At 36.1% G+C, this 10,337-nt stretch overlaps 1 protein-coding gene across 1 annotated transcript in view; it reads left to right on the top strand.

The window, feature by feature from the left end:
• The window catches only part of LOC108756304 (protein gustavus), a 69,743-nt gene that overhangs the window by 44,510 nt on the left and 14,896 nt on the right, over positions 1 to 10,337 (top strand). The gene's annotated exons all lie outside the window — the stretch shown is intronic.

Here is a 10,337-nt window from a genome sequence, read left to right on the forward strand (position 1 = left end):
TTGTGTTTTTGGAAGAAATGTGTCTGACTCTTACTTCGCCCGATACTTATTTTTGTTTATTATGTTTAGAAAGAGTCCTTTATTTTGTTATTTAATTTACATTTAGAAAGACAAAACTGATAAACAAATATTATAAAAATGAAGAAAATGTAACGGATGAATTATATTAAAATTTGTTTCTGCGACGAGATATTCTTTGTACCATTTAGGAATTGACACTACGATGATTTAATGGAATATTATTATTGCTACATTACATCATTAAATTGTTGAAATGTTTTAATTAATAACCATTTTGCGTGTATGAGACAAGAGATAAAAAACAAATGGATGACATAAAACTTGATACGTGCGTAATTTAATTGTGAAATTGGCGCACAAAGAAGCCCCTTTTACGCGTGAGTTTTGTCCAGAATGATTGGCGCTTTTGTTTCTGAGAATTAATTGAGCGCTTTTGTGCGTAAATGACTTTACAAGAAGGGGCCGGCCACTATAAGAAATGCATCTCATGCGGAATGAAGCCGTAACACTTCTAACCGTCCTGAGACGCGGTGTGTTACTTGGCGCGTGCATGCAGACGTCGTGAAATATCTTCTTCTAGCGAGTGTCGTTTATCTTCATACAACGCCTGTCGTTTATCTGCAACACGAGCCCGTCAGCACCAACGCGCATGCAACGGTATATGCACCTTGTATGCTACTTTACAACGAGAGTGCGACTAGATATTATCTCTAAATCACAGTGAGTTACCTCACCCCGAAGTTTTGACTGAGACTCGCGCGTCCTTGTTTACATATATCAGCACGTCCACGTGTAATTTTAGCGAGATTATTAAATCTCTGACCGAGCTGTTATACCAGACTCAACAAACTTTAGATTTCATCCCGCTGGCTATATTTATGCAGATCATGCAACAAATATGCAATAAGCGGGGATTAGCTATAGAAATTTTCATTACATATCTAAAATGGCAGTCTCCATCATATCTTTCGTGGTTACACACTTGTGTGAGTATAATAAATCATCTCTGAAAATTTATACGAGCTTCTCTCGTTGATTTTTCAATTTTTATTCCCCGAAAAAGTTTTTTCTCATGTTTAACACATGACAGAAGACTCGCATACACACACGACGTAAAGAGACATTTTACTAATGATACGGACATGATAAAATAAACACGCAATAACGATTGTGCCGTTTGTCATTTCTGTCTGTAAGTAACGACTTTCAATGAGAATGAGCGTGTAAATGAGACTCCGTCTGACCCGCATAACCCATCTTTATATCTTCAAGACAGAGACCAATGCTCTGATATAATCAAGTTCGAGGAACTGCGGAAATGGTGATAAAACCGAGCGCGCCATGTACCCGTTGCTCATTGAAAAATTTCATTGAAGAGAAGGGACAGACAACACATGAATAATGGAACATGACAAATTATATGAATCATACATATAAATACTTGCTTATAAAATAGTAAGAATGTGAGAGAAGTGGAAATTAAATTGCTTGTAGTTTAATTGCAACATAGAATTAAATACATTCTTATTAAATACATTCAAAACGAAAACAAGTCTGATCAAAAGCTAATGACCATAATAAAACATCAATATTAAACTACAACATTAATATCAACATTAAACAATACTATACCAAAGTTGCAACGCAGCCACTGCCGTAGCAACAAAATAATAGTATTTAATCTTTAATAATAACTTCATCAAAGTAAAGATTCGAGACATTATACATGAAGATAAATATATCAGAGAATTATAACTCAAGAGTATCAACAATGATGTTGTTCACAAGCTTTAATCTTTGATATAACTTACAAAGGATAATTATGATAATATTGAAGCGTAATAATATAGTATAGTAAATAATATTACGAAAAATTAGCAAAGACAAGTGTGAAAATAAAAAGACGCTGGATATTTGCTCTTATTATAACATCGTATAACATCGTAATTTGTAATTTTGTAGTTTTCATAAATATAGCTTATAAATTTTTTCATCTAATAAAAGAAGCAACCAGTGATCTTCGTGCAATATTAAAGGCGATGCGAGAACAACTTGACTTGAAACGCGTTGCCAGGCGAATTTGATGATCTCATCGTGCTGAGAGAATCGTGCAAGCCGAAAGGAGCCACCAACGGCCGCCCCGATATTTGACTTCGATCAAACCAAGAACTGCCCATCATGTTGGAATTCAGGGACGGGGCGTGGCCCCATCTAATAATCGAGCAAATCGTAGGACTCACTCGTCGCCGGGACAAAAAAATCGTTCACGATGATCTGATCACGGTCGCGTCGCGCCGGATCGATTTTGGCAGACTTATAAAATAATAACATGGTCACGAATCCTGAAGCGATCAAATATATGCATCGCGTATAATATTATGATTCTTTAAATATATTGTACCTATGATACGTGCTTCCAAGAGTACCTTGGATAAATATTATAAAATTTATTCATAAAATAAATCCACTGTTGTACTGACGATTCTCAGTTCCATTTCTAATTCTCTTTATCTTTTTTATACTTTTTCTCCGCAGCAAAAGAAAAAAGAATTTTTTTCTAGTGTTTTAATTTTAATATCATATATTTTTTTACGAGTAATCTTTGAATTAAATAATTCAGCCCTTAAAATAACAATAATTTATAAAAGTGTAATGTCGCGAGTCGAGCTACGCGAAACGATTTCCAAATTGTGTTATTTCTTTGTTGGATGTAGGTTTGATTTCACTGACCTCGTTGAAACATTACCTAACACAATATGCGCGTAACACCAGCGATATTTCGCGGCATGAACAGTCGTCTTCAGTACCTCTGTGTGCTTTCTTCTACCTTTCAATAGCGTCGAAACGAATAGTCCCGCATGATCAGGAGGTGCGTTCTACGTTTCGTTAGACGTAGCGGGAAATTATTGTTCGTCTCAGTGACCCGTTTCACACTGGCCGAAATGAAAAGCAGCAACCGGCTCGATTATAATATATACGACTTCGCAGCCGGGCAGCATTGTTTCTCATAGTGGACCGCCGGGGTCCGCGGCTCTCCGCCAGACGAGACTTGTAAGAGGCGCGGCGCGAAAGCGTCAGAGTAAAGACCCGTATATGCACGACAAAAGACTCCATTTTGTCGAGAAACTATAAGCCAACGCAAACGCCTCTATCGAACCTTTATCGTCGCAGCTGGCGAACAGGTGTTGGCGGCTGGCTAAGTCGTCAGCTGTGCCACACTAAGTCGACGCTTGCTAAGTGTAAATGGCCGTTATTAGCTGTCGGTTGCGTTACGAACCTTCAATCGAACGGAACTAGGAATATCTAATGCTTTTGTTATGTAAATTCGAATTCTTGTATGATGCGACGGCGAGAAAACGAATATATTTCGCATAACAAATCTGAATAATTAGCCTTTGAAAGACTTCTTTATTTTTAAGGAAAAAAGAAAAAGAAAATATATATATTTATTTTATATGATATTTTAGAGTTTTTTTAATTACTTTAATTTAATTTAATTTATTATATATATATATATTTGAAGAATTACATTTAACGTATATCAAGTTAATTAAACACAGAGACACCATATGATTTGACATAGTATAATGAACATAATCATTGGAGCGCAACTAAAAATACTATTACAATTGAGTTAACGACATAAAAATGTCGATATAATTATTCGCAACAGTATTATAAAAAGAGATATATTAAGTTGACAATATATTCTTCTGCTAAACGACGAAATAAGCTCTTCGTTTTGCCATTTTATTCCAACGGTAGAGAATAGTTCGCGGGTTGACTCTCCGCAAACTCGGTGGCTTGGTTTGGCGCTGTCGCTTGCGAGCAACGGCGATGCATTACGCATCGTTCCAGTATCATTGAACGCAATTGACATCTACATCGTTAGAGTTTATTAGTACCGGTTGGCAACTGGTTTGTCGATGGCTGGCGGTGCCGTGCGTGATGAACCAACCGGCCGCGCGATTTACGGTCATCCTCGATGATGTTTGGTCGATCCATCTCGCCGTTTCCCGGTGCGCTTTCCGTGCATGAAGATCGTCCTATTCAGCGGAAAAAAAAAAATCGCCTGGAGGAACTCGGCCGCAGTTGAAAAATTTTGATTGCCGACACGACGTCACGGATTGTCGATAATCGTCGAAATATATACTCCGTCCCTTCGAGCGCAACGCCGTAATCACGTAAAGATTAAACCGAGCCACGCAATGGTAATTACACCTACAACGTATGCACGAGCGTGCGATTACGATTACTCTAAATTCATGCTCCCTGAGTGTCGACGCGTTTCCGGATATGTTTATTAATAAATAGCAGGTCGCTATCCGCCGGAGCGTATTCGGGACAGTTTAATGATAATAGTCGCTAAATGTCTTCACAGTAGTTTGTAGTTAACTCCTCGAGAATACTAGTTACTATACACACGCTACAAGACATTTAATACTCTTACTTTTTTTTCAGGAGAAATTCCTGTATAAAAATTACATGTGCCACTTTTATTCAATTTTATTGTATAAAATTGTACTTTCATGAAATAAATTCGAGGTACAAAAGTGGAAAAATTATTACAATAGCGACCAAATCATGCATTAATATTTATAGACAATAAATAATTTTCTGAAATGAATATTAATTAACAAATTAATCGCTGTAAAACGTGCTCGCGGACCATTACGAATCACTGTTGTACGCGTGAAAATATGAATTCCACGATGCGCGACGTTAAACTAAACGTTGCATGAAACGAAATACCCATTGACGTACACGCTAAATATTTACGCAACCGCGACGGAACGAGCGCGCGAGAATTTGTAAATTAACAATTAACGCGGCATCTCCGTCATCACACGCCGGTAGCAAATATTTATTCGTCATACAGACGTGCACGTTTGCAGGACCTTACAATAGTGCAGTTATTAGAAGAGATATATCTTTATTTACAGACATTCACATGAAACCGTTTTGAAAAAATATTGCTGTCACAGACTTTATAATTTGAAAAAAAAAAAAAAAAAAGAACATTATACTATATTATCTTTTTTATATAAAAAAGAAAAAGCTTTTATCATTATAAATTTAGAAACTCGTCAACGACTTCAATAATCCGAACTGTTTCTCAAGTTTATGTGATATGTCGCAAATATTGCATGTTTTTGTAATTTATCAGCAGCGATAGTACCAAACTGAGGAATTAAAAATTAAAGAATGTCGTGCTTAGCAGTCGATATGTTTCTGTGCTCTTATATGAATCCGCATCTCATACATATATGAAAATTTAATACGATATTTTCAAAGGGTTTCCTTATCAACGCGTAGAAGAGATCTTGAACATAACTTGGAGTTTCGCCAGGATATTTTCGATGGTGTCTATTTTACAGAAGGAGTTCGTGGTAGTGCCCGTCGGTCATGAGAACTCGCGTGGTGCGAGGGTCTGAAGGGCAGGGCAGGGGTGGATTTGGAGGTTGGTCCCGTGTCGAGGTGGGGCAAAGGTGACCCCCGCGGATCAATACCGCCGCCGGTCGAGCGCCTCCATAGCGTTCGAACCGCCGACGTTCTCGTATTTCGTCTCGAAATCAAATGCCATTTGGTCCAGACCGATTCGTGTAGGTTATTTCTAAATGAATCTGTTGCGAGGTGGTTTAATTTTTTGGTATATCGAGTATATTCGTTGAAAAAAAAAACGGACGTGAATTTTTTACACGAGCTTTTAGATAGCTTAGGAATTTTTTAGAAATTTTTTCTAACCACAGAGATGGGATAGTTCGAAACTGAGCGACAGTATTTTTATATTTAGAATGAGGATTCACTTCTGGAAAAAAAAATGAAAGATGTTTTAATGACCAACAAGGACCCTTTGAACACATGTTTGCGTAACACAATAAAACTTTTAACAATTTAAATGATTTTGTAGCCCCACCCCCATATTTTTTGGCAGTAAAAGCCTTACGTTTGAATTAATCCAACAAAAACTGAAACTCTCGTTTTCAATTACATACAGAAAAACTGAAACTTTATTAAGGTTGAAATTAGAGGACATTTCAAAGCTTTATTAATTATTGTAACTCCTCCATGCTAATGTAACTTTCGGTGAACAACATAACAAAGCAATGGCTTTTGTTTATTGTTTCGTGTGTTTTAATTGGCCGAATCGGTGCGCGAACGTTGAGGAAGTCGATTTCAGTACTTTCTCTTCGTTCTACACTCAAGGCGATATCGTTTCCCGCTGACGACGTCCGCCGCGGTTAAGAGAGATAAATGCCATTAATGGACTTCAAATGAAACGCCTGCTCTATAGCGGTCAGTACCGTGACGAGTGCCAAGAACGGCCCGCGCAGCTCAAAGGGCATCTTACTCATTTACTTCCCGCGCAGCGGGAAATTAAATTCGCGGTTTCTCGACCGCGTTTCCTGTTCGCCGTGCGGCAACACAATCATAATGATTTATTCATTTGCCATAGCGCGATGATTAATTATGAGTGTTTCACAATTATTTGGAAAGACGTTTCGAGGTATTTCGTTCGATCCACCGTTTCCGGCAAAACAAAACGCTGATCGACGTTATTTGTAGGATTTCTTTTTTGAAACTAATCTATATACCTAATCGTTGCGCAAATTATATTGTTTTTATCAAATCAGAACGCGAGTTGGAAAAGTTAGACCGTTTATACCCGAGATCGCCGCTTGCTTTCGCGGCATTTCGCGCGAGTTCTTCTTCTAGACAGGATGCAAGTCTAATTTACCGTCAAACTTGGTGCTGAAAGTCTGATGAACAAACGAGTATCAACGAAGCGCGACGAGTTTATGGCGAAAATACAGGACTATCCACTAGACTTATTACAAACAATAATTAACCAACGGAAAGTTCCATCAAACTATCCAGAATATATCACGATAATTGTTGATATAATTGTTAACTACTTTCTTATTTATACTACATTCATACTGTCAGATCCAAGAGATGATTAACACGCGCAAATTTAATCTCAGAGAGCTGTCCTGGCATTTTACTTCCCTTTCCACTATGATAATGAATATCAGAATAACTCGATATTCGCGATTTTCGCTCACTCATCGCGGATTAATAATCCAAATTTTTCTGTCGGTGCAAGGGATCACTCATCGCGATTAGTAATCCCGATTCTTCTATCGATGCAAGAGATATTTTTCATGAATTTCCGCAGGATTCCTTTTTCCTGGCAATGATTATCGCAAGTGAAACCGAATCGACCGGATTCAGGATGCCAATGTCCGGTGTCCACGACCGGAAACCAGCACGACGACGAACGGATACGATCGAATTACGGTTAACATACGTTACATTATGTCACAAGCTTGAGAAAAAATCGAATTGCATAATTTCTAATTGTATCGCCAATTTTGAAATACACGAATAAAAAAATTTATTAGATTGTAGATATTCCTTCGTGCATTTTCTAATAAAAACAGAACTTAAAAACAGAATAAAGATGTAAACTTCTTTCTCTTTTCATCCTTTTTCTACTCTGTCAAAATTCCTCGCAAAACTCACTAGATTTATTCGCATCGCAATCCAACGAATTTGTAAGTCAGAGATGTTATAGGAGCATATTAGAGCATGTAACGCGAATAAACCTACTATTACAATGAAATAATCTGAACTTAATGAAAATTAATAAAAATAAATTGTAAATATATTGAAACATAAAGAGAAAATGTAGAAAAATATTAGGAAAGATATTAAATTAACTTAAAAATGTATATTTGTATAAAAGAAATATTATGTAATTATCTATGAAAATGTTATGAGAAAGCTGAGAGATATAAAAGAAATTTATACATATATGTCCAACAAATAAGTTTAAAATACAATAAAAAGAAATCCTTTTTGCTCGATTTTCTATGTTACTTTTAGTTCACTTTTTTACTTTATCACTTTTTCACAAAAATTAGACCAATCTCTCGAGATTTTTCACACAACATTTCACTAAATGGACAATACACGTAATACTTCCCTCTAAATTTCTACTCTAAACCATGTATGCTTGAAAAACAAATGTTTAAGTGGAACATTGAAACGCTTATTTAAATAGAGAGAGAAAGAGAGAGAACAATAAAAAAAGGAAGAAAAGAGATGGAGCAACTTATTTATTTCACGCATGCGCACTCCATTTTGGCTAACATAAAATCAGGAGAGTTCCACTACTGTGTATACTGTGATATTGAGGTGTGATTCTCTAGAAAAATGTTACGTTCTTTCTTATTTAAAATAGAATTCCTGGTTAAATTATATTCATTATACATATGATCTGGTATTCGCGCGAAGAGTTACCTATTATCGCTTTCGAGTCCTACTACTATTCTTCATTTGTTTTTCGCGCTTCTCTTCTTTTCGCCAAGTATGTAAGAATTATCATCACATATACTGTTAACCTTGTCTGCTCTGGCATATCATGCTATATTTCTACCAAGAAGGTCACTGTCGTAGTCTTATCCGGATATTTCTACGTTAATCACACCCTGTCACGTTCTGAGGTAATAATTATCTACCTACAGATGCCGATCGCGTTAATTTCATAGAGAAATTGGTAATAGTAACATTCTTGAATGATCGGAGAGCGCAAAGGAATTTATACTTAAAGCTGTTGACCTTGTGAGTGACGTAACATTTCCCTATAATAATATAGTATAATAAAGTAAGCTTGAAAATCATAAAATGTAAATTGCATCTCGATTTACGTGAATAAACTACGATATCACTATTAATTTAATATTGTTGCATTTAAAAATTCTACTTATGCTGCTCTTGAACTAAATAAATCAGTCATTTGCATAACTGCTCTTAGTCATGTATACTTTAATCTTTGCATACATTTTTCTTAAATGCTGAAAATATTGCAAAGAAATAAATTTCGAAGAATCTTGATTACAACGCATTCGTCAACGTAACGCGATTAGATAGTAATATTTATCATCAGTTAAATGCGGTCATTCGCAGTATGTAATCTCGTTTAAAGGTTTTTTTCGATTAATGTTACGCATAATCTTAATGACATAAATTTTAATGAACACCAAGAAGATATTAAAGTAGAAGACTTTATTATATTAATATTATATTAAAGTAGAGAAGACTAAAGAACTCGGCTTTACACGATTTTATCGCAGTATTTCTTTTTTCCTTATCTTTAATTCGATTTATTTTTACATCATTCAATGCATTTAAAATCGTTCGATTCTATACATATATATATTTATAATATAAAATATTATTTTTCTCGAATTTTTCTGTATTTTAATAATGAAAAAATATTAAATTATTGCTATTTAAAATAATTACAGATTGAAAAATTTAAATAATTAGCTTTTTATTTTTACATTGTTATTTTGTTCCTAAGCATCTGAAAAATTCGATACAAACTAGCCATCCTGAAAGATACGGGAATAGTACAGAAATTGCAGGCTCGTGATGAAAATGCTACTTTGCGTGTACTTCATCCGCTAGGAAGAATTAATCGGTTTCCGCGATTCGTTCCACGTTTATATACTATACATACGCCGTGGCAATCCGTTCTGCAAAGCCCTCGCAAATAGGAAAACGTGATTAATCGAGATTCGCTTGGACATGTTTTTTTCTATACCCGCAGACGAAGCGCGCACCTCGAATTACTTGAATCTAGAGGCACGCTCTCGTCGACATGATTTCCCGTGCGAAAATTCAGTGCAGTTTTCCGCATCAAACCCCTAAGGGTTCGTACGAAGTAGAGCAAAGAAAAATCAGACGCGAACATAATGATAGACCTAGATTTTCTTGCCAAAATTAACATAATCTTCCTATAATATACGGACAGTGAACAATGATGTGCCTTCATCTGCAACGATCCCATTGCTCTGTCATATACACAAATGAAATTATATTCTATACGAATACGGTTATATCTAACAGATATTTCACTTTCTCTTATATTATTTCAAACAATTTGACATATCTTTCCGGAATTAAAAAATCAAAATGACCTATTGTATATTTTCTTTAAATTTTTATAAACGGATGTCGATCTTCATTAATTTATGGTCGAACGAAACGTTACGTATCTCTGACGATGCGTTCTCATAAGTATTTAACGCATCGCTCTTGCAGATTCGCCGACCGTGAAAATCACCCCCCGGCCAAAATCACTTTCCCCCTTCCTCGCATATCGATCCCGACTCACGTATCAATCTCTGTGGCTCTGTCCCCCTTTATCTCTTTCACACCCTTCCTCTCTCCCCCTCTTCTCTCTCTCTCTCTCTCTCTCTCTCTCTCTCACACATTCTCTCTCTCTCTCTCTCTCTCTCTCTCTC

The sequence above is a fragment of the Trachymyrmex septentrionalis genome, unplaced genomic scaffold (assembly GCF_001594115.1).
Source record: "Trachymyrmex septentrionalis isolate Tsep2-gDNA-1 unplaced genomic scaffold, Tsep1.0 scaffold97, whole genome shotgun sequence".
In the NCBI taxonomy this organism is placed as follows: domain Eukaryota; kingdom Metazoa; phylum Arthropoda; class Insecta; order Hymenoptera; family Formicidae; genus Trachymyrmex; species Trachymyrmex septentrionalis.